Below are 25852 nucleotides of genomic sequence, written 5' to 3'. Positions count from 1 at the left end.
TATGCCTTTTATCACCCTGTCTTCTCAAAGCCCCTTTGAACTTGCCCCATTCCTTCACCTCCTCTTCCATCCACCAACCTCTGCTATCCTAATGATTTCCTTCGCTTCCACTTTTTATCCTCTCCCCCACCCCTTGAAAACTCAATGGAGCTCAGTTCTATTCTGTACATAGTTGTCTCCATGGGTTAGATTTGACTTAATGGCAGCTGTTGGGATTTTTTGGTTCATTTCCGACTTGAGTTTGCACTAGGTTTGGAGAAAGCAGGAGCTGTGCTAGGATATCAGAGGGACAGTCTGTCTCTCGGACTTTGAAAGGTAAAGGAGACCCCAGGCGTTCAGGAGCAGAGGTAGCTGGTGCCAGCCCATATGGAGGATGGCCTTGCGTGAGTCATCTGTCAGGTGAGCCTGGCCCTTCATCTGCTGCCCTGCTCTTGCCTCCAGCTACCAGGATGGATTGAATCAGAATCTATTCTGTCTTCAAATCTACTCCTCCTCAGAGACTCAACCTAAAATTATGCTGAGAAATTTTATTTTAGTTTCCACCCAAGAAGGAAAGTCTAGGCTGAGCTTCAGTGACAATAAGTCAGAGGCATGCCCAAATTGACACAGGCTATTGAGAGAGTATTTTTCAATCAGCTTAGTTTAAAGACAGAAAGCCATGTCTGCCTTCTTATATATAGATCCTATATAATCAAACTGATTGGTAATCTTTTATTGTGGGGATCAGATAATGATGTGGTTTGACACAGTGACTGCAGCAGTGGGCTCAAGTGTGTCAGAGATTGTGAGGATGGCACAAGATAGGACAAGGTTCAGATGTATTGTTCCTTGGGTCGCTATTAGTTAAATGGAATTCAGTGGTATCTAACAACAACAACAACAACAGTTTATGCTCACAATAAAGGTGTGGTGGATATCTGTTAAAATTCTAGTTAATGAACACTTTTCCTTAATACTTGAAGAGTAGTCCTTTTCTCTCTAAATATCACATTTAGAACGAAATAATCCTAGGAGAGATTTTAAGTTCATGTCGACTAATCCCCTCCTTGATTCAGAATCCCTCTGTGGCATCCCTGACATGGTGCTCCAGGCAACGTGTGTGTATCAGATAACTAGCCACTTCACAGGATAGGCTGCCTCTTTGTTGAACAGCTCGAGTTAGAAAGTTCTTTATTATTAGGACCTGAAATCTGATTCCTATAATTTCTACCCAGTGGGTATTGTTTTGCCTCTGGAAAAATACTGAACAAATCTGTTTCTCTTAAACATCATAGTCTTTTGTGTAGTTAAATAAAACTATCATCATTTCCCTTACCTTCTGACTATGGAGGAGAAAAAGGCACAAACCATGGAGCATCTTTCTGAAAAGGCCAGAGGGAGTGAGAATAGCACAGCCCCAGAAGAGAAAGCAGATAAAGAGCCAGTAGCCCAGACTTATGGTGCCTGTAGAGCCCCACTAGTTGCAAGGGGTTCCTTTATTCGTTGCTGACTCACCCACTCATAGTTACAGTAACAACAATGGGGTTTATTAGGGGAAGGAAGTTGAAGAGTGGAAGAGGCAAAGAATACCAAGCCAAATCCAAGTTTTAGCCTAAATTCCAAGTCACAGTTCCTCAATTAGTCTGGGCTCTGCTTTCAGTTCAGAATTCAAATCGAAATCATCTGGCAAGGTTTCCCTCCAAGCAAACAAGCATCTAGCACGTTATTAAATCAGCTGCTTCTTCAAGCCTTAAGCAAGAACAGCAAACAACTTTAACTGTAGCCTTTATCTCAGGGATCCTCTGCTTACACCTTGCCACAGTTTCTCAATAGCAATGCCACAGTCTCTCCAACACTATACCTAGGGTGTCACCAGCACAGTCTGCTTCAGTCTTCCTCAAGTCATGCCATCACAAGTCTTGTTCCCTCAAGTCTTGATGCTAAGTGTGGGAAGCACTCTTTCTCTTATCTTAGTTGCACAGCTGATGCTAATTTGCAAAACCATGTGTCTGCAGTTAATGTAGCTGGAGACCAGAGAGGACTAACTATATTAGATTTTTTTAATAACCAAACAAAGCACCAACTTTTCGGCTAACACCACACCTTTTTTTGGTCCAATCCCAACAACTCTGATTTCCTAATCTTTTCTTATATTCCCTAATTGTGAGACCTTTCCCCATAAGCCAAATATTTATACTCATAAAAAGGATGGGCTAATCTGTTTATCCCTTCCAAGTTGTGGAAATCTGCATACTGCAGAGTCACTTAAATGGTATTAGAGTCCCTCTGGTTCAAGTACTGAAGTGAGTATTTATATAGCTTTGGATTCTTCTGGTTTTTAATTAGTATGTCTGTGTTTTCTCTTTCTAGTTTCTCTATAAGTTGTCAGAGTGCCAGGCGAGGCTTAACAAACTGACAGAACTAATGAACTAGAAATTTAGTCAAATCATTATACCCAGAGGCCAAGTGTTTCTAGGACTAGTTTATAGCAAATACATCTGGCTAGGAAGTTGCCTATAACTTGATAGGTTAAATGTCCTGAGATTTAGTTCAGTATAAAAGCCAGTCGTTGAACTTTTTTGATCTTGATTAAGTATGCTTCGAGCAAAGGATTTCTGTTTAATGACAGGACTCAAGGAATCTGCAATAGCTGGATTCTGTTGAGTACATATTGATGTCTGGGCTGTGGTGTTAGAGAAAACTGAATATTGCATGGACTGCTAAAAGAACAGGTGTCTTACAGAAGGTACAGCCAGAGTGATCCTTGGAGGCATAGATGATAAAACTTTGTCTCACATACTGTGGGTATATTTGTAAGAGAGGTTGTTCCTTGACATCATGCTTGGGAAGGTGAAGGGACAGTGAAAGAGAGGAAGACCCTCAAGCAGATGGACTGACACAGTGATTGCAGCAATGGGTTCAAGTGTGCCAGATAGTATGAAGAGTGCATCGGATACGGTAGGGTTCATATCTCTTGTTGACAGGGTCACTGTAAGTCATACTTGACTGGACGGCACCCAACAATAACAGTGGGTATTTAGAAGGCAGCTGATATCTTAGTATCATGAGGATTGCAAGTTACTAGCAATGGGAGTAAAACTGGAAAGAAAATTGAAATTAGTATTTTACAGGTCTACAAAACTGAGGTGATGAATTAAATGTAGTTATAGTTTAATGTTTAAAAAAAGGAATCCTAGGAGTTTTTTCCTTGACTTCACTCTTGAGATATCTGTGCTGCACGTAGGCAGAAGATAGGGAGGAGGAAGACTTGTTACTTGAGTAGGGTATTTTGAGCACCTGTTGTACATACCAGGTTGGTTGGTGCAGTGCTTATGCACTTGACTACTGAGAGGTTAGTGGTTTGAAACTATCAGCTGTTCTGAGAACAATGTCTGTTTGCTTAAGGATTTACTTCCTTGGAACCCCTACAGGGCAGTTCTTTTCTTAAAGCACTGCTGTGAGTTGGAATTGACCCAAAGACACTAAATCTGATTTTTGTTTTCTTTTATGTGCCAGACATGTCCTACCCAAATGCTGATGATAAAAAGATAACATTTTATTTGCAGTACCTGCCTACATGGAGAGTACTAAAGTAGCTACTTTAGTGAGAGATGTTAGAGCAGAGATACAAACAAGGAACAATGGCACACAAAGAAAGGCTTTGCAGCATAATGACACTTGCACAGAAGGCCGAGTGCAGAGTTCATTCTACAGTCAAGAGTTTCTGGATGTGCCAAGGTCTCTGAAATAATGAGAGGAGAGAGGGTATTCAAACATGTACATATTTCATTCTCTGTAAGAGCTTAATGAAGGTGGCAAAGAAATTCCGTGCTTGATGCTAGAACAACTAACCAAGCATATAACAGGCAAAAAAAAAAGTTCTTATCTCACAATCAAAGTAAATTCTAGTTGTTTAAATAATAAAATTCAAATCATAAGACCATAGATCTAGTAGGGGAAATTATGTTGTTGCTGTTGTTGTTATGTGCCGTAGAGTCGTTTGCGACTCATAGCAACCCTATGTACAACAGCCCTAAACCCTGCTCTATCCTGTGCCAATTGCATTGCCTCTGATACACCCATCCCAATTACCCCAGTCTCTGAATCAATCCACCTGATAGAGGGTCTTCCCCTCCTGTGCTGTCCCTCCACCCTACCAAGCATGATGTCCCTCTCCAAGGACCTCTCCCTCCTTACAACGTGTCCAAAGTATGTCAGACGAAGCCCCAGAATCCTTGCCTCCAAGGAGTAGCCTGGTTTAACCCTCTCCAGGATGAATCTGTTTGTTTTCTTGGCAGTCCATGGTACATTCAATACTCTTCTCCAGCACCACAGCTCAAAGGCATCAATTCTCCTTCTATTCTCCCTAGTCATCGTCCAACTCTCTGATGCATAACAAGTGATTGCAAAGACCATGGCCTGTATCAGGCGCACCTTCGTCTCCAGAGAGACACCGTTGCTCTTGAGTACTTTAGAGAGGTCCCTAACAGCAGACTTTCCCATCGCAATCTGTTTTTTGATTTCCTGGCTACTGGTGCCAAGAGTGTTGACCGTGGAGCTGAGCAAACTGAAGCTGTGAACAATCTCAATCTCTTCACCATCCATCCTGATGCTACCAATTGGTCCAGTGGTGAGAATTTTTGTCTTCTTGACATTGAGCCTCAGTCCATACTGAAGGCTGCAGTCCTTGACACTCTGCAGCAAGTGCCTGAGGTCCTCCTCAGTTTCAGCAAGCAGGGTTATGTCATCTGCACAACGCAGATTGTTAATAGATCTTTTACCAATCCTGATGCCACACTTCTCCTCATAGAGCCCAACCTCTCAGATAATCTGCTCTGCATACAGGTTGAAAAGGTATGGAGATAGGACACATCCCTGGTGTACACTTTTCCTAATTTTGAACCATGCAGTGTTACCCTGCTCTGTTCTGACGACTGCTTCTTGGTCCAAGTATAGGTTTTGCAATTATAAGGAGTTATTTATTAAATTTTTGATGTATTTACAAAGCCCTTTTCATTACAAAATTAACTAGTTGCTGGTTGCTGTCAAGTCATCCCTGACTCCAGGTGACCCAAGTGTGTCAGAGTAGAATTGTGCTCCTTTGGGTTTGCACCGACTGACATTGCTGAAATAGACCACGCAGCCTATCTTCCCCAGGACCACTGGGCAGTCTTAACCCCAGCCTCTTGGTTAACAGCAGAGCATGTTGACAGTTTATACCACGCAGGGAGTCCATCCCAGGCTAAAGTTATTATAAGTAGAATCTGAAGATGACACTGTGCTTAGCTTTTATTTTCTTTGACTTAGACATTTTCATACAGTGACTACCTGATATATATTCTTTTTAGAAGTCAACAACAGCTTTTAGAAACCTTTATAATTTAAATATGACCTTTTATTTTGTAAAAAAAAAAAAAAAACCAAAACCAAAACACAAACTACCAGGCTCCCAGAAGATGTTTAAGCAATAGAGAACAGTATAAAGTATTTTAAAAGGTGACTAAATTATTTACAAATAACTTCAGATCCTTTCTGCCACAATTAGCTGTTATCAACACTAGCTGAAAGGAGGTGTGAAGTTACAACAGTTAAGGAGAAGGTTGGCTGTTCAAACCCACCCAGCAGTTCCAGAGGAGATAGTACTAGTGATCCATACCTGTGGAGATTAAGGCTTAGGAAATTCCAGTTCTGCTGTATCACATCCAGTGACTACAAGTCAAAATTGGCATGGTGGCATCTAACTACAAGCCCCTTAGGTAAAGTACCCGCTATAGGTACTTTTCTTTGCATATATGTAGATAGAAGAAAAGCTTACCAGCTAGGAATAATCACATAAAACATAAGTTTTACTAGATGTTCTTTTTATAATTTAGTGATGGACTAGACAGTACTTTGCTATGCATAAGATCATCATAGAAATTATTTGATGACAAGTAATAAGAACAATTGTTTATAATTAAAGAAATAAAATTGTTCTTAAATATATGTTAAAGATGATAACAAGAAATCTCTGAATTTTAAGAAAATATTTCTTAACTGTAAGAAAATATTTGTTTCTGAAAGATTCCTCTAAAGTAATATTTGTGGGATTTATTGTTATATATAACTAAGCTGGTACCTCTTCATAACTGACCCTCCAGGGTTTTAGAGGCAGTAAGTTACATGGCAGTTGATTACCCATCTTTCTCTGACAGAAGAGCTAGTTTATTTGAATCATGTACCTTTGGATTGGCAGCACAACTCCCTACCATTAAACCACCAAATCTATCTATCTATCTATCTATCTATCTATCTATCTATCTATCTATCTATCATCTATCTATCTATCTCTATCTCTGTCTCTCTCACACTCACGTTCACTTATTCCATCAAGTTGATTGGACTCAGAGCTGGTTTGCTCATCTTTCTCCCTCAGAGAAGCTAGTGGACTTGAACCACCTATCTTTAAATTATCAGTGCAACTCTTTACCCACTAGGTTGCCAGGGTTCTCTACTAGGCCACCAGAGCTCCCTGGGTATGTTTATTTATATGACATTTCTCAACTGAAAGAACTGAAAAACAAATTAGAGCCTCACGTTTTAATACTGAGAATTAGTAAGAATAAAACTATGAATGATCTAGGAAGCATTAAACAAAGATGGAGGTAATACACAGAGTCATTGTACCAAAAAGAATTGGTCCATACAGAAATATTTCAGGAAGTACCGTATGACCAAGAGCCAATTGTAATAAAAGAAGAACTGGAAACTACACTTAAAGCATTGGCAAAAAATAAGGTGCCAGAACCAATGGAATACCAATTGGTGTGTTTGAGCTAACAGATGCAACCCTGGAGGTGCTCACTAGTTTATGCCAGGACATTTGGAGGAGAGCTTCGTGGCCAGTTGAGTAGAGAGATCCATATTTGTTGCAGTTCCAAAAAGACGGTCCAACAGAATGTGGAGATTATGAAACAGTATCATTACTCCCTTATACTAGGAAAATATTCCTGAAGATCATTGAGAAACAGCTAGAATGGTTCAATGGGAGAGAACTTCCAGTAGTTTGAGCAGGTTTAGAAGAGACTGTGGCACCAGAGATATCATTGCTGATGTCAGCTGGATCCTGACTGGAAGAAAAGAATACTAGAAAAATGTTCATTTGTGCTTCTTAACTATGTAAAGGCATTTCACTGTGTGGATCATAACAAGTTATGGATAACATTGAGAAGAATGAGAATACCAGAACACTTAATTGTGCTCATGTGAGACCTAGACCAAGAGGCTGTTATGCAAACAGAACAAGGGAACACCACATGATTTAAAATTAAGAAAGGTGTGTATCAGGGTGGTATCCTCTCCATACCTATTCAATCTGTATATTATACAAATATTTTGAGAAGGTAGACTCTGTGAAGAAGCATGCGGCATCGGGATTGGAGGAAGACTAATCAACAACCTTGCTTGCTGAAAGTGAGGAGAACTTGAAGTACTTGTTGCAGAAGATAAAAAAAGCAGCGTTCAATAACTCTTCCCTGCAGTGTTTTGTAGAAATTCTTCTGGCATTCAGTGATTCTGTGAAGACTTACTGGAAGAGCTTAACATTGACTCTGTTGAGTATTTTGGTTGAAGGCTTCACTGAATATATTTAGTCTTGACTAATAATAATGTAATCAAGATATGTTTAAGCATTTATTATTGTTCTGTATCATTTGTTTTCCTGGAATACAGATTTTTTTTTAATTTGTGGATTTAGTTTTCTTTTTTATTTCAAGGAAAGTTTTCATGTCCAATATGAATACATCTCTTGTTTTATGTGTTGGATTATCTGCTTTGGGCTCATAATTGTTTATTTCATAGGTCTTCTCTGTTAGCCTCTCTTATTTTTAATGCTTTTGTCTCTTACTTGCTTTCACTTAAGCCTTTCCTCTATGCCATTTATTTCCTTATATATCTATTGTGTGCCTTGGTAGTTATAATTTATTACATCTAGAATAGTGTGTTTTGGCTATCAATTTATTTTCTGTACATATAATGCCCCATTTAATGTTACTATTTTTATAACCTTTTATTTGAGCATTAATTTTATTGAATTCTCTTTTGAATCTAGCTCAATTTCTGGCAGTGTTCTAACAATGTACTGTTCCAACTGTTTTTAAATAATATTCAACAACATTTTACTTGCATTGTGTTATTTTATGATCTTGTTCAATAATTTCTGCGTTCTGTTGGATCACATTTTTATTAACATTTTTATTGGTTTGCATACAGTAATTTACATTGTTTCATTTGTGTTCATTGTGTTTTATACAATCTTTCATTTACATTGTTTCATAGTCATTTATTTACATTGTATTTTTGTATCATTAGTTACTGTTGATCTACGCCTGTTACTACCTCATCTTTTTGAGTCCCATTGAATCATTTCTATTATTTCATCCACACACCCCAATCCACCTACTAAACTTGGTCTCCTTGTGATTTCCACCCTTTCCTTTTTCCTGTTCCTTTCTGCCTTTCCCTTGTCTCTTCTGGAATTCATAAACATTTTGAAGCTCCATCTCACATACTTTGGGCATTTTGTAAGAAAGGACCAGTTCTTGAAGAAGGACATGATGCTTGGAGGGATAGAGAACAGTGCAGAAGAAAGCAGCCCTGGATGAGATGAGTTGACACGTGACTGTGGCAATGGGGTCAGGTGTGTCAGAGACAGAGCTTGGCTTAGGATACAGCAGGATTTAGAGCTAGGGGTCTAGCTATAAGTCGGCAACTAGACAGCACATAACAGCAACAACAGCCTTCCATTTTAAAAATTAAAAATTTGCATGGAAACAAATAGAATCTCTTCTAGTTGTTATCCAAATTTGTGGTAACTGTTCTTCAAAATATTTTGGCATACATGCATGAGCACAACCAGGGCTGAATCTGCTGAAATGCTTCACATGGTATTCCTTTAATTCCAGGACCCTTCTTGTAATTTTGTTAGTGCTTCCACTGCAGCCTGGACTTCATCCTTCAATACCATTGATTCTTGCTCACATCAATATCATTGATTCGTGCTTTTTTTGTTCTGTTTTTGGTGTTGGTTGCTTTTTTTTTTTTTTTTATGTTTCTGTCAACTAACTCTAGTATGGTGATTCTGTATATTTCTCTCATTTGGGGTTTTATAAATGCTTCTTACATCATTAAATATTTTTGCTAGAATCCCTCAGTCTTAGAGCTCGAGATGTGAATTTCCTTATTCAGTTCTTTAGGCTGGAGAGATACCAAGTGTGTTCTTCTTTTTTGGTTTAATGCTATCATTTGTTTCCTTGAACTCCTTTTAAAATTTTCTGTGTTAGCTTCATCATTTCTTCCTTTCGCTTTCGCTTCTCTGCATTCTAGATCAAGTTTGAATCTCTCTTCTGCAGTTTTAGGTTCCTTCATTCCTGTATTTTAATTACTTTTGGTTGGTTGTTTTTTGGTTTTTTTTTTCTTTCTTCATGGGTCATTTGCTTTCTTCATGTCTTTGATGCCAATCTATGACTCACCTGGTCTTCAGTCACCAATATTCAGTGCATCCTATCTATTTTTGAAATTGTCTCTTAAGTTTAGGTAGGATATATTCCAGGTTGTATTTTGGCTCTTATGAACTTATTTTTCATTTAACTCAGTTTCAACTTGAACTTGTATATTAACAATTGATGGTCATAAGAACTTGTGTGTAAGTATTGAGGGCCAGTCTGTCCCTGGCTTTGTTCTGACTAACGATATTAAACCTCTCCACCGTCTCTGTCCATAGATGATTTCTGGGGATTTTACCTCTTCAAATCCACATGTAATTTTTAAGGATATCTGTGTTACAGAAGTTAGTAGAAATTTCAGTTTCATCTTCTTTGGGGTTAATATTTAGTGTGTAAATTTGAATAATAGTTATATTAACAGATCTTTCTCCTATTGATATGAATATTGTTCTATCACTGATAGCACTGTACTTCAGGACAGGCCTTGAAATGTTCTTTTTGACAATGAAGGTGATTCTGTTCCTCTTCAGTTTATCATTCTCAACACAGTAGACCCTGTGATCGATTAGCCAATTAAAAATGGTCAGAACCACTTCACTTCTACTCACCAGTGGCTAGGATATGGATCTTTATGCATTCCATTAAATTTTTGCCATCCTCTAGTTATCTTAGATTAATATCACATCCAATTATTAATGAATGTTTGCTTTGTCTCCTCATTTTGAGTAATGCTATATCAGCAAATGAAGGTCCTTCATTGATGGAAAGCTTTATTCCATTCACATTGTTAAGACAGACTCAGCTTTGTTGTGTGGTGCTGTCAAGTTGGGTACGACTTATAGCAACCCTGTGAACAATGAATCTGAACCATGCCGTATCCTGCACTGTCCTCTGTGTCCCCAACATACCTGAGCCCATTGCTATAGTCAGTGTTGATCCGTCTCATTGAGGATCTTCATCTCTTTCATTGACCCTCGACCTGTCCAAACATGATAGGTTTCACCAGGAACTAGCCTCACCTAACAACATGCCCAAAGTATGTAAGACAAAGTTTCATCATCCCTACCTGTAAAGAGCACCCTGGCTACACTTTCTCTGAGTTATAGTAGCTTGTTCTTGTTTAATGATCTTTTAAAAGTTAATACTTTGTTTTATTGTAATTTTAAAGAAAGTTTACAAAAAATAATTTTCATTTTTTCATTGTTGCACATATTCCTCCCTCGCTTTCCTTTTGCCCTTCTCAGTTCACTTTCTTTTAAAAAAATATTTATTATTATACAACTTCCTCTCTCTCCCTTCCTTCCCCCTCTCCTAAGCCACTTTGCAGTGCACCTCTTATCCAAGATTGTTATCATACATTTAATACCTAATCATATATTCCTTTTAAATAGCTCTTTCCCTCATCTGTTCCAGTGCAGTGTTCATTATCTATCCACACTTTTCCTATTCTCCCCTGAAACCCCCATGTCAGTCCTGCTGTAACAGTGGTTTTATGCAGTATTTGTCCTATTGAGATTGAGATATTTCATTCAGTGTAATGTCTTCCAGGGTCACCCATGTTATGTAATGTTTTACAAGTTTGTTGTTTTTCAGTGCTGCATAGTATTTCATTATGTGAATGTACCATCATTTTTCAATCCATTTGTTTGTTGATGGGTACTTGGGTTGCTTCCATCTCTTTGCAATTGTAAATACTGCAGCAGTAAACATGAATGTGCATATATTTGTTTGAGTGTTGGCTCTGGTTTCTTTTGGGTATATTTCTAGTATATTTTGGGGTACAATTCTAGTGGAATTGCTGGTTCAAATGGTATTTCTATGTCCAACTTTTTGAGAAAGCATGAGACCACCTTCCACAGTGGTCACACCATTTTACATTCCTGCCGGCAGGTAATAAGGGTTCCAATCTCTCCAAAGCCTCGCCAGCATTTTTGTTAGATGTTCTGTTGAGCCTTCTTTTTTTTCTGGTGTGAGATGATATCTCATAGTTGTTTTGATTTGCATCTCTTAGAGCTAGGGTTTTTTAACATTTCTTTATGTGTGTGTCTGCCATCTGAATGTCTTCTTTGGTGAAGTATCTATTCATATCCTGTGCCCATTTCACGATTGGATTGTTTTCTTTTTTTCTTGTTGAGATCATTTGTTCTTTTGGCAGTCCACAGATATGGATAAACTGACAGAGGAGTGGCAGTTGTTATTCTTTAGACATGATTTTTAATGTTGCTATCCTGGATGGTCCTGGAGAGGGTTAAACCGGGCTGCTCCTTGGAGGCAAGGATTCTGAGGCTCCATCTAACATACTTTGGACATGTTGCAAGGAGGGACAGGTCCTTGGAGAGGGACATCATGCTTGGGAGGGTGAAGGGACAGCGCAGGAGGGGAAGGCTCTGTAGGAGGTGGACTGATTCAGTGACTGGGGTAATCGGAATGGGTGTGTCAGAGACGGTGCGATTGGCACAGGACAGAGCAGAGTTTAGGGCTGTTGTACATAGGGTCGCTATGAGTCGCAAGCAACTCGACGGCACATAACAACAACAACAACAATCCTGGATGTTGATTTTGTTTTGATTTTCCCCACCATATTTTCTCTGTATGATGTGGAGAATGCTACCCAGACTTCTGTTTTCTCTAACACAGTATGGATGCATTCTCCTTGGCTATCTCCCCATCTTGTCTGAGGGCTGTGGTTCCACTACTAGCTATATATTTTGAGGATAGTGTATTTTTCAATTCCCTTTTTTATTTTCCCGTAGCCTGAGAGAATGACTGTAGGAGAGCAAGATCAAAGCTAGGATTTTTGGCAGCCTTTGTTGGAAGTTTCTGTTTGTGGCTCTTTAAGTTTATTGTATATTAGCTGTATCAGCCTCATTTAGCACAGTTGGTGGTAAACCCTTTTCCTAAGGGGTAGGTGTATTTGGATCACAAAGTGATTCCTCAGTTAAGTCTTAAGAGAATGAGGGAAAAACCCCAGTCCCCCAAGTGTTTCCTTTTCATTTTTCTTACTTTTTAAAGCTCTAGTCTTACAAATAAAGAAGGGAATGGGAGAAAGATAAAATTCTGCCCTATGTTTAATGGTGCAGTAAGTTCTGATGATAGTCCCTAGAGGATTGATTGCTCTGCTGACTCAAAAGCTACCTCTCTCTGTTGATTTGATTCCACCAGCTGTTCAGAGGGAGAAAGATGGCCCATCTCCCCTGGTTTGACTTACAGCCTTTGGAAACCTGCTGGAGGGTCATCTGATTCCATTTTAACTCCATTGTCAATGAATTGAGCTGATTGTGGTTCTTTCAAGGGGTTTAATGGGAGAATGAGGAAGTGGGGATATCAAAAAAATACTTGTCTGGGAATGCCTGCTGTTTCTCATTGTTTCTCCTCTTCCTGCTCTAATAAAGGACCTTTTTAAGTAAATTATTATCTTTTGTCCTTTTGGTTATGTAGAATCTTTCCTTTTCTTCCTGAGGTTGAGTTCATGATAGGAACTTTTCCTCAGTCTGGAAAGTCAGGAACATTCTGCTGTGGTTCTCCCTTTGGCCTGCACCTTTCCTGAGGTGGGACATTGTTGTTCCCTCGGGCTTCCCAGGTGCTCCTCTGGGGATCTCCTCACCACCCCAGTCTGCTTCTGATCTATGATCTCACCTTCTAGCACCACTTCTAGAGGCAGGGCTTCCTCTGGGAGCCACATGAAGCTAATATAACGTTTCTGTTTCTTCTCTACGTCCTCTTGTGGATTTATGGCAATAGACTTTGTTCCTTTCCTTGGCCATTTGGTAGTGGTAAGATCTTCACTATTTTTCATAACTTTGATCTCCTAGTTGAAGTTATTACCATTTCTGATTAATGTCTTGAAAACTTTATCTCTCCAGTGCATCTCTGTTAAAGTGTAAAATTCTCTGTGATGTTACTTTGTTGAGGAATCTTTTAGAAGTCAGCTTCATACCCCTACACTTTAGTACCTTCTAAAAAGTAGAAGTAGAGATCCAGATGGGACCCTTTGCATAGGAGCCTGACAGAGATTGTTGTAGATTTTCACGCTTCAGCATTCATCTGGTAAGTTATTGTTGTCTTTAAGTTGACTTTAACTCTTGGTTACCTCATGTATAGTAGGAAAAATCCTTGCCCACTATGGCACGATGTCCATGAACATTGGTGTGCATTGCAGAAGCTATCCTGTCAGTCTCTGTCAGGGAGGGTGTTCCTTGTAGCCACTGCCTCTCTCCTTTTGTAGCAATTGGTCTTTACTGACGTCATATCTAAAGTAAGCAAGACAAAGACTTGCCATCTTCACATGTATAAAATATTCCAGGTGCATTCTTTCTCCATTCCTGAAGAAAGAATTCCAAATGACTAAGAAATTGAACAAATTTTCTTGTTGGCCAGAAGAAATAGGAATGCTCGAGAGAGAACAGGATTGGATACAGAGTAGGAGATGCAAAGTGGCTCCTGTCTAGTGGAGGTGGAGTGCCCGGGAAAAGTCTCATCTAGGGTAATAGTTGGGTGTGGGCTGCAATATGCAGGGCACCAAAGAACACTTGATCACATTTAGGAATTATGCTTAGCATTGGCTCTGGAGACAAAATTTACTCCAAGATGATTATAGTGGGTGCCTTTTGTCCTAAGCATATTATCTTTTTATTTTAATAATTGTATAATTGTAAGCATTTCTTATGTTTACAAAAATTAAAACTTAATATCAGTAAAAGAAAGAGAACCCCATAACTAGGAGTTGAGTGGGAAAAGGACTAAGTGATCCACAAAGCTTGAGCCAGCCTTCCCAGAAGACGGGGAGAAAACCATTAAAGAGGAGTTTACCTCAGCCTTTGGTAATTCGGTATTTAATGAGGAGGAACCTGCTCTGTGTTGGGTGGAAAGTTGTGGGGGGTTTTCCTAGCACTGCAGGTTTAGATTATACTTCAATATGTTGTTGTTATGTTCCATTGAGTTGCCTTCGACTCATAGTGACCCTATCTATGTACAATAGCCCTAAACCCTGCTCTATCCTGTGCCAATCTCACTGTCTCTGACATACCTACCCCCCTTACCCCAGTCACTGAATCAATCCACCTCATAGAGGGTCTTCCTCTCCTGCACTATCCCTCCACCCTTCCAAGCATGATGTCCCTCTCCAAGGACCCCTCCCTCCTTACAACATGTCCAAAGTATGTTAGATAAAGCCTCAGAATCCTTGCCTCCAAGAAGCAACATAGTTTAACCCTTTCCAGGATGAACCTGTTCGTTTTCTTAGCATTCCATGGTATATTCAATACTCTTCTCCATCACCATAGGTCAAAGGCATCAATTCTCCTTCTGTCATTCCTAGTCATTGTCTAGCTGTCTGACACATAGCAAGTAATTGCAAAGACCATGGCCTGTATCAGGCACACCTTCGTCTCCAGAGTAATACCATTGCTCTACAGTACTTCAGAGAGGTCCCTAACAGCAACATGTCTTTTAATTTCCTCGCTGCTGGTGCCAAGAGTGTTAACTGTGGAGCCAAGCAAACTAAAGCTATGAATCATCTCTATCTCTTCACTATCCATCCTGATGCTGCCAGTTGGCCCAGATTGTTAATGTATCTTCCTCCAATCCTGATGCCACACTTCTCCTCATAGAGCCCAGCCTCCTGAATAATCCTTTCTGCATATAGGTTGAAAAGATATGGAGATAGGACATATCCCTGGTGTACATCCTTCCCAATTTTGAACCATGCAGTTTTTCCTTGCTCTGTTCGGATGACTGCCTCCTGGTCCAAGTATAGGTTTCGCATTAGCATGATCAAGTGTTCTGGGATTCCCATTCCTAATAACTGGACCAATAAGCAACATCATGATAAACTGAAAAAAGATTGAAGTTGTTAATGATTCCATTGACTTGCATCCACAGTCAGGAAGCATGGAAGCTGCAGTGAAGAAGTCAAAAGATGTGCTGCCTTGCTGTGAAAGACCTCTCCAAAGTGCTAAAGAGCAAGGATTTCAGTTTAATGACCAAGACATGACTGACGCAAGTCATGGTACTTTCAGTTATTTACAATGCATCTGGACATTGGACAACAATAAGGATGAGAGAAGAAATGATGCCTTTGGATTGTGGTGTTGAAAAGGATTGAAGATAACAGACTGTCAGAAGAACAAAGAACAAAGTCACTTGTCTTAGAAATGCATCCAGAATGCTTCCTGCCTTCATGTGTCTCCTTGGAGAGCAGTGGGAATTTTACTCTACAGGTTACGACCACCTTGCTGTCATTATTTGGTCCATTTTTAGGAGCCACTCAACCTCCATATGCTTCTCTCTATGTGAGTTCTTCATTTCCCCTGGATGCCAGTGTGAGGGTTCCTTTATCTGTTGCCAGGAATTGAGAGAAAACCAGCTCAAGGAGCTTGCTGCAGCCAGAGACCTTGCTGCAAAGGCGCTTCAAGTTTCTCTCTTTCCCCTCTGTCCTTAGTGGTGCGTTGGCATAAACCTGCATGTTCTTCTTCGTCTTCCTACCTTCGCCCCTTCTCTCTTTAATCACCTCATTTTACCCTAGAAACCATTCTCACATTTGGTTTTTTGACTGCTTAATTTCCCATAGTGCCCAGGTTAAAGATTTTTAACCCATCTACTTACTCATTTTTAACCTATCTACTTTATTCTTATATGTATTTATTATGTAATTCACTTATAGGAAGAATCACATAATGAAAATGCTGTTGATTTGGGGTGGGTGAAGGCTCTTCTAGGTCTCTCTCAGAAACACTTATTTTTATGGAAAATATTCTTCACCATTAAAAAAAAAACTCTTCCTATTCATTTCAAGTATACTTGAGTTTTATTTCGACTACTTCCAGCTGAACTGAGAACTCCTTTATATGTTACTACGCTCCTCTTCAGATTTTGGCCATTCATCTTTTAAAAAAATACCCCTTTCTTTTCTCCTCTTCACTTGTCTTTTATTTCTCTCAAAACATTTATAATATTTTAATTTAGTGCAGTAAGTCTCCAAGTTCCAGATGTCCAGTTGATAACTCTCCTTGCCCTTTAATGTTATGTAAATTTGCCCTCACTTTGAAGCCACTGAACCGAACCCTACTTGCAGTAAATTCTTTATCACAGTCACCTCCATTTGTTGCACATGCAGCTTTTAAATGTCAAAAAAGGCTTGTGGCCTTGTCATGTGCCGTCAAGTTGGAACTCACAGCTGACCCTCTAGTGTGTTTTCAGAGGCTATAAATTGCCTTGGAGGAGGTGGCCTCCTTCTCCAAAAGAGCATTTGGTGGCTTTGAACCACCCACTTTTGGTTGACTGCACAACTTCTACCCATTTAGGACACTGGAGCTCCGCATTAATACACTAGTATAGAAGAGGGAAGTTTTATGAGTAGTATGTTTCTGAGACTTGGATCTATATCATTCACCTTACTTGCATAAAAATTTCCTTTTATGCACCTAACAATGTTGTTTCTTAGTACATTTGAGCCACAGATTTTATAGAATGTGTCCATAGTAGAATGTATTCAACTGGAAAAGATATTTTCTGTTCAGAGATAGGCAACCAGGTCCATCACTGCTTAACGATGAGTCAGAATTCATTCTCTCTTAACGATGACAGACCCACACTACACACTAGAATTGAAGAATTATCTATTTACTCAACTTGGGGGAAAGAGGCAGAGAACCCACCAAAAGAAAAGCACCTTTCATTCTTTTCTTTTTAAGACTGGAGTCCCAGAGGTCCCCAATCCCTCTATTCCCTCTCCAGAGCAGCACTGGTTCCCCCTTTTTAAGTCTCTTTTATGCCTGAGTGATTTTCTTCCTCTTGTCAAAGCAGGCCTTAAGGCACATTTTGGGGACTGATGGGCTATTATGTGTCATTTCATTTGCATAAAGATGCTTGAAATCTAAGTGGGTTTCCTTCCATACCTGATACACTTGAATAGAAAATTGTCTTGGAAAATAGGAGTGATGTGATTTCCTTGCACCTGTGCTTTGTCTCGGCTGGGAAAGCCCTTTCTCCTCTTGGTTTTTGCCTGCATGAACCCTCCTCACCTGTCAAGTCTCAGCTTAGATGCCCCTTTGTCCTTGATCTTCCTCCCAGTGGGGGCTTTGAGGGAAATTGGAAGAATCCCATTGAGAATGAACCACTCTCCTGACACCAACTGAGTGTCTCCATTACTGCATTTATGCTGCTCCGCCTCACATGCTCAGCTGCCCATTCTGTGCAGTAGGATGTGCAGTCCCTGAGGGAGGACCATCAGCGTGGAGTTTCCTCGAATGTGGGACTTCCTGTGCTGAAATCAGAGAATCCCAGGTAAATCTGGGTGGTTGGTCACTGCAGGACCCCTCCATGATTATTCCTTGTTCATTTTAGTCCAACAAATGCACTAGGTAAGAAAGGTGTTCCATAAACCTTTACTATTGATAATCTGAGTACTTCTAGGTTTCTAGGTGTGAAAAGAGTTATTATTAACTGTGTGAAATACAGTTTCTCTGCTACCACTTTCACCCATAATGGGAAGGGCTCCAACTTCCTAAACCTTTCCAAGTCTTTGTAGGTCCCCTCATAGACCTCTCACGTGCTCATACACAGATCAGTCTCTAGGACCTGCCACACAGCTGAGTAGTCGGCTCACAGCTTCAGACCAGACAGCAGTCAGTGTTGTGGACACACCCAGTGCCACTGAGGGAACGCTGGTAGCTTAGTGGTAAGGAGTTGGGCCGCCAACACAAAGGCATGAGGTTCGAGTCCACCAGATTCTCTGCGGGAGAAAGGTAGGCAGTCTTCTCCTGTGCGATGTACTGCCTCTGAAAACCCACTGGAAAGTCAGCTGTGGGTCATTTCTCACTCAGTGGTATGTAGCAACATAACAACAGTGCTCCAGTAATGTCTACTGTGCCATGTACCATTATATGAAGTCTCCAAAAGTCTTTGCTTAAGCACTCAACAGCCCTAATAATGCTCCTGTAAAGAAACTTCTTTAGTTGGTGGTTTGGTTTTGTTTGTTTGTTGTTGTTGTTGGTTTTTTTGTTTTGTTTTGGCACCTCTTTCTCTGAGTCTCGCTGGAATTACCAGAAAAACAGTGCCAACCCTAGTGATGGGCCTGGTGTTCACAATCACACTGCTGCTTTGACGAATCAAGTGGTGCACCTGAGCCCAATTCATCCATTAAGCTAGTAATTCTCCAGCAGGAGCAATTCTTTGCTCCTCCCTACTCTAGGACATTTAGCAGTGTCTGGAGACATTTTCACAACTGGTGGAGTGAGTAGAAAATAAAGATGGTGCTAAACATTCTGCAGTGCACAGTATAGCTCATCTTGCAGTGAACAGTCACCTGGTGCTCAGTGGTGCTAAGGCTAAGACACACCATAGGGTGAATTCTCTCCATGAGGATGTGGCTCTCTGGAGTTGTTGTTACTTGTTTCCTAGTCGCCTGCGACTCATAACAACCTTGTGTACAGTAGCTCTGAACTCCGCCCTATCCTGTGCCAATCTTATTATCTCTGACACACCTACCTCCAATACACCAGTCACTGAGTCAATCCATCTCATGAGGGTCTTCCTCTCTTGCGCAGTCCCTCCACCCTCCGAAGCAGGACATCCCTTTCCAAGGACTGGTCCCTCTTTGCAACATGACCAAAGTATGTTAGACAAAGCTTCAGAATTCTTGTCTCCAAGGAGCAACCTCGTCTCACCCTCTCTAGGAAGAACCTGTTTGTTCTCCTAGCAGTCCTTGATATATTCAATACTCTTATCCAGCACCATAGCTCAAAGGTATCAATTCTCCTTCTATCATTCCTAGTCATCATTCAGCTTTCTGATGCATAGCAAGTAATTGCAAAGACTATGGCCTGGATCAGGTGCACCTTAGTCTCCAGACTGACATCATTGCTCTTTTATACTTTGGCGAAGTCTCTGACAGCATACTTTCCCAAGAAATTCATCTTTTAATTTCCTGCATGCTGATACCAAGAGTGCTAAATGTGGAGCCAAGCAAACTAAAACTGTTTACAATTTTTATCTCTTCAACATCTATCATGATGCTGCCAATTGGCCCAGTGGTGAGAATTTTTGTTTTCCTTGAGGTTGAGCTTTAATCCATATATAAGGCTGTGGTCCATGACCTTCTGCAGCAAGTGCTTCAGGTCCTCCTCAGTTTCAGCAAGCAGGATTGTCATTTGCATAACACAGTTTGTTGATGAGACTTCCTCCAATCCTATGCCACATTTCTCCTCATAGAGCCCAGCTTCCGAGATAATCTGTTCTATATATAGATTGAAAAGGTATGGAGAGAGGACACATCCCTGGTATACAGTCTTCCCAGTTTTGAAGCATGCAGTGTTTCCTTGCTCTGTTCTGACGACTGCCTCCTAGTCCAAGTATAGGTTTTGCATAATCACGAGCAAGTGTTCTGGGATTCTCATTCTTCTTCAAGTCAGCCACAGTTTGTTGTGATCAACACAGTGAAATACCTTTGCAGAGTCAATGAAACACAGATAGACATTCCTCTGGTACTCTCTGCTTTCAGCCAAGATCCATATAACATTAGTTATAATATCCCTAGTACCACGGCCTCTTCTAAACTCAGCCTGCACTTCTGCCAGTCCTCTGTTGATGTGCTGTTTCAGTCATTTTTTCGATATCCCCCAGCAGAATCTTGTGATATCAATGATATTGTTCGATAATTTCCGCACTCTGTTGGGTCCCCTTTCTTTGTATTGGGAATAAATATAGATCTCTTCCAGTCTGTTGGCCAGTTGATTGTCCTTCTTGACAGAGTGCATCGAGGGCAGTGTCTGTTTGTTGAAATATGTCAATTGCTATGCCATCAATTTCTGGGGCCTTGGTTTTTTCCAATCAGAGCAGCTTGATTTGCCAATGTAAGACCTTTGTCCTTAACTCCAGAGAAATGATCCTTGGAGTTATTCAGGAGCTTTGGTCTATAACTTCCAGGCCACACCTAAAGATTTGTACTGATGAGTATAAATGCCCCTAAAAAAGACTTTCCTGGGGAAGGGAGTAGATAGGGAATAGAACTCACTGCCATTGAGCAATTCTGACTCCTGGTGACCCTCTGAGTCTCTCAGTGGTTTTGAGAGGTGACTACACATCTTTCTTCCAGGGAGTAGCTGGTGGATTTGAAGCACTAACTTTTCAGCTGGCCAGCAGACTTCATTATATAGGGAATGGGAGGCTTGATTTAGCCCCTTATGCCAGATTGGCCAATACAACCTGAAAGAACATTCTAGTCAGTAGGAAGGTGTCATTTCAGAAATATATATATATTTGCACATCATTTGAACCCACCAACTGCTCTGTGAGACAAAGATGGGCGGTCTCTTTCTGTGAAATTAACTGCCTCTGGAAACTCATTGAAGGGTCAGCTATTGGTCAGTTCTCTTGACAGTACACAATTATATATATATAATCTTTAGATTGAGAGGGGATTGTGTCAGGGTTGTATTTTCTCTTCATACCTATTTAATCTGTATGCTGAGAAAATTATCAGAGAAGCTGGACTCTCTGAAGAGGAATGTGGTATCAGGATTTGAGGGAGATTCATCAACAACCTGCATTATGCAGATGACGTAACCTTGCTTGTTGAAAGTGAGGAGGACTTGAAGCACTAGTTACAGAAGATCAAGGAATGTAGTCTTCAGTATGGATTGCATCTCAATGTCAAGAAAACAAAAATTCTTACCACTAGACCAATAGGCAGCATCATGATGGATGGAGAGAAGATTGAAACTGTCAATTTCATCTTGCTTGGATCCACAATTAATAGCACTCAGGAAATAAGGAGGCACATTGCGCTGGGAAAATCTGCAGCTAGGGACCTTTCCAAATAATTGCGAGCAGTGATGTCAGTTTGAAGACTGAAGTGTGTCTGATTTAGGCCATGATCTTTTCAATATCTTGCTGTGCATCTGAGAGCTGGGCAGTGAATAAGGATGACAGAAAAAGAATTGACGTCTTTGAACTGTGATGTTAGAGAAGAACACTGAACATCCCATGAACAACCAAGTGAACAAACAGACATGTGTCAAAGAGGGTGTAGCCCGAGTGCTCTTTGGAGGCAAGAATGAAGAGGCTTTGCCTCACATACTGGACATATTGCTAGGAGGGGCTGTTTTTGAAGAGGGACATGATGCTGGGAAGGGTGGAGGGTTGGCAAAGGAGAGGAAGACCCTTAACCAGTTGGTTTGACATGATGACTGCTTCAGTGGCCTGTTGTGTGCCAGGAAGTGTGAGGATTTCACAGAATAGAATAGGGTTCTGAACTTTAGTTCTTAGTGTCGCTGGTTACATATATATTATAATTACATATATATTATGTAATATTTATTAACATAGAAAGAATAATATAATAGAGTTATAGTAATATAGTTATATTTCATATAATATTAATTATATTAATGTATTTTAATCTGTTAACATTTTAAAATATATAATTAATTCTAGAACATAATTCAGGTCCTTTATTCATAGAGTCGCTATGTATTTGACTTGATAACTCAACCACTGCTAAGTCAGACTAGTGTTACTATATTTTGGAGGAACATTATTCTACTTTGTACATCACTCCTTGTCAGTTTCCTGTACTGAGGTAATCTGGGTTTGCTGTGATGTTGAACCTTGTGCCATTGGGGTATCAAATACTATAATAGTTTCTTAATGTGTACAGTCACTTACACACACCCAGCACACACACTATCTAACATGTCTTTCACATTAACACGTCTCTCCAGGGAGTGGAGTCTGGTAAGAATTGCATTTCAAATACTCTCGAGACTCTGCAGGCAGACAGCACAGCCATTCTGTAGCACTGTGTTCATACTCACACAGAGTATTTATTGATTACACGATACATGGGGAAAGTAGAGAGTCAAAGAGAGGAAGACCCTCAACAAGATAGAGTGACACAGTGACAGTCATAATGGGTTTGAGCATATTGGTGTTTTTAGGAATGGCAGAAGGTGCCGATTTGTTGTTCACAGGGTCTTTATGAGTCCTAGTCACTGGCACCTCACAGTAACACATGGTGTTACTTATGAACAGTAGCAGGGGAACTTCTCAAGTACAGAAATGTCTTAATAATTTTTTTTAAATATCCTGGTAAAATGTTGGCACACTGTATCATCAACATATGTTTGTTGAAGGTCTAAATGAACTAAAAAAAATGGAAACTTAGAGTGTAGAACAACTCCTGCTGTCTTTTTTCTTTTTTTTTTACCCCTTTCCTTCCCATTTCCTTGTTATATCTTTTTTGGGGAAGCTTCACTCCATTACAATCAACACCCAAGAAATCAAAAGAGGTGTCGCATTGGGCAAGTCTGCTGTCAAGGTGCTAAGTGGTAGTGACGCCAGTTTAAAGACTAAGGTGTACCTGATTCAAGCTATAATCTTTTCAGCTACTTGCTATGCTTCTGAAAGTTGGGCAGTGACTAAGAACAACAGAAGAAGAGTTGATGCTTCTGAGTTCTAGTATTTGGAGAAGAATACTGAATAACTCATGAATTGCCAAACAAACAAACAAATATCTTGGAAAGAGTACATCCAGAGTGTTCCATGGAGGCAGGTGTAGTGAAACCTTTTCCCACATACTTTGGGCATGTTGTGAAGAGGAGCCCGAGCCCATCCCTGGAAAAACGCATCAAGGTTCAATGACAGAGAGGAAGACCTTCAATGAGAGACAGATTTACATAATAACTGTTACAAAGGACTCTAGTATATTGGAGATGGTAAAGATGGCACTGGATAGGTTCAGATTCATAGGATCACTAATGAGTCTTTGTTGACTCAAATGCACCTGATAACAAAACCATGTCAATAAAGAATGAGGGCCCATTGCATCTGTTTTCTTTCTTGAAAGTAGGAAGTGCTTTGAATAGATTTTAAAATATCGGAGATGGTTATAGCAAAGATGTTGCTAGAAAAATGAGATTGCTTTTTATTCAGACTTAGTGGTGAGCCTTTCCAAATTCTAGGATGGAGTTCCTCCAACTGCATGCAGTTTCAAAGCACAGCAGATCCCATGTTTGGCTCTCTCTCTGTGTTTTTGTTCTCCCCTGGAAAACAAAGCCAAAGCATTATCTGGTGAGTTGGAGAAAGGAATCCTTCATGGGAAGCGAGTTTTGCTGGTGGTGGGTATTGATTCATTCTGCGGGCCCGTAGCTAAGAGTGAACACTCAGTTGGGAAGCACGTTGTCGCTTCCCAGGCTTCCGTTCCTTGTTCCTTGTTGGCTTCCGCGAGTGCTGCCATCGCTTTTGAGTTCCCAAGGCAGTGCTTAACTTCCTTCTACAGAGAGAAGCAGAAATCTCAGAACTCAGCTTGTTAACAGGACGCATGCTGCATGTTTCTTGCCTGAGGTCAGTGTAACCTGTGATATTTCTCTCATCTAGAATTCTCTTCTTCCATCTCTCTACTGTTCTAAACCTTGGCCGGCCTTCTAGCCCCAACCATTACAGCCACAGATTACCATGCTTTTGGGATTCTGTATCATTTTTTTTCCTGTGCCACCACAAATTATCTGATTATTTTATCTGAGCACATTTTATTTCTCGGATACATATTTTGAGGGCAGAAATCCTATCTTTTCTTTTTCTTCCATAAACCCCACCAAGTTAGTCATTCCTTTTTAATGTCATTATCAAAGGCATTGGCACAGTTGGCCTTGGCAAATAGAGCTCTAAGATTTCTGGAAAATGATGACGTAGAGTGTTGTCTAAAGGTTAAACATAAGCTAATGCAGAGAAAAATGAAAGGACATGCAAAATAGCTTCAAATTTCATCCCACCCTTTTCCATTAACTTGCTTCTAGAAATGGATCTTAAAATTATATGTACACATATATATACATCATATTTGCATAACACACACATGTTGTGTTGTTGGTGCTTAGAGTCAGTCCCAGTCCATGTCCCACAGAAGGAAAGCTGGCCTACGCCTGTTGTTGCAGTCTATGCGCGCGTCCATCTCATTCAAGCTCCTCCTCTCCTTTACTTTTCCAAACAGGATGTCCTCTATTTTTCTAAACATGCTGTCCTTCCTTAAGACTGGCCTCTCCTGACAACATGCTCAAAGTATGTAATCCCAAGTATCACCATGTAGTTGTTAAATACCATTGAGTTGAGTATGACACATAGTGACCATATGAACAGATCAGAAACCTGCCCTATCTTGTGTCATCCTCATCATCTTGAGCCCATTGCTGCAATCACTGTATCAATCCACCCCATTGAGGGTCTTCCTCTCTTATGCTGACCCTCCAGCGTTCCAAGCATGATGCTCCTCTCTGTGGAATAGCCTGTCCTAGTAATATGCTCCACGAATGGGAGAGAAAGGGTTGCCATTCTTGGCTCCAGTGATCATGCTGGCTTCACTTTCTCTAAGACACAGCTGTTCTTTTGTCAGTCCATGGGCTGTTCAGTACCCTTCCCTAATACATCTCAAGACATCAATTCTTCTGTCACCCTTATTTGTTGTCCAGCTCTTAGATGTGTAGCAAGGAATTGAAAAGGCAATAATGGCATGTGCTACACTTTTTCCAGGACAGACTGCTTTGTCCTTTTGGCATTTCTTTTCATACACCACCACAATTCAGAGACATCTTTGGTCTTTCTTATCCATTGTCCAGCTGTTACATACATTAAGCCATTCAAAATACCATGGCTTTGTCCAGATGTACTTTACTCATTAAAGTGACACCCTTGGTCTTCAGCATTCTAAGGAGGTCCTTTGTAGTAGTTTTGCCCAATGCAATGCATGATTTGATTTGTAGACTGCTACTTCTCTGGGTGTTGATGGTGGATTCAAATAAAATGATTACTGAAAACTTGGTCTTTACTCCATTTATTATGATGTTATCCAGTTGTGTAGATTTTTGTTTTCTTTATATTGTGGTATAATACCTATTGAACATTATAGCCTTTAATTTCTTCAGGATGTGCTTCAAATATTCTTCATTTTCAGCAAGCACATGCGCACACACACACACACAGAGATAGAGAGAGATAAGTAAAGACTTGGTGGTGCAATGGAAAAGAGTTGGGCTGTTAATCAGAAGGTCTGTGGTTGGAATCCACTGGCCACTTCATTGGGGGAAAAGGTGAAATAGTGCTTTTGTGACAATTTCAAACTTTCAAAACCGTGTGGTTCAGTTTTACTCTGTCCTGTCGTGTCTTTATGATTTGGCATTGACTTGATGGCAGTCAGTGAGTTTACACAAAATTATGTGAAGAGTTCACATTAAACTATGTGTGCATGCAAATATGTATATAAGCATACATATGCCTTTGTATGTAGCAGATGGAGCTTGTGGCCCCTTGCATTTGAGTTTTTGCTTCCTAGATCTCTCTCTGTACAGATGCAGGTAACTGTAAAAACCAAATAAAGAGCCCTGGCGACACAGTAAGTTACA

General features: G+C 40.2%; 1 protein-coding gene across 1 annotated transcript in view; it reads left to right on the top strand.

Moving 5' to 3' along the window:
* Nucleotides 1-25852, top strand: part of CSGALNACT1 (chondroitin sulfate N-acetylgalactosaminyltransferase 1) — a 147524-nt gene that overhangs the window by 77389 nt on the left and 44283 nt on the right. The gene's annotated exons all lie outside the window — the stretch shown is intronic.

This window comes from Elephantulus edwardii, unplaced genomic scaffold (assembly GCF_000299155.1).
Source record: "Elephantulus edwardii isolate Elephantulus edwardi_28Jun2011 unplaced genomic scaffold, EleEdw1.0 scaffold00195, whole genome shotgun sequence".
In the NCBI taxonomy this organism is placed as follows: Eukaryota; Metazoa; Chordata; class Mammalia; order Macroscelidea; family Macroscelididae; genus Elephantulus; species Elephantulus edwardii.
Note: the sequence above shows the minus strand (reverse complement) of the source record. Positions and strands in the feature narration are given on the sequence as shown.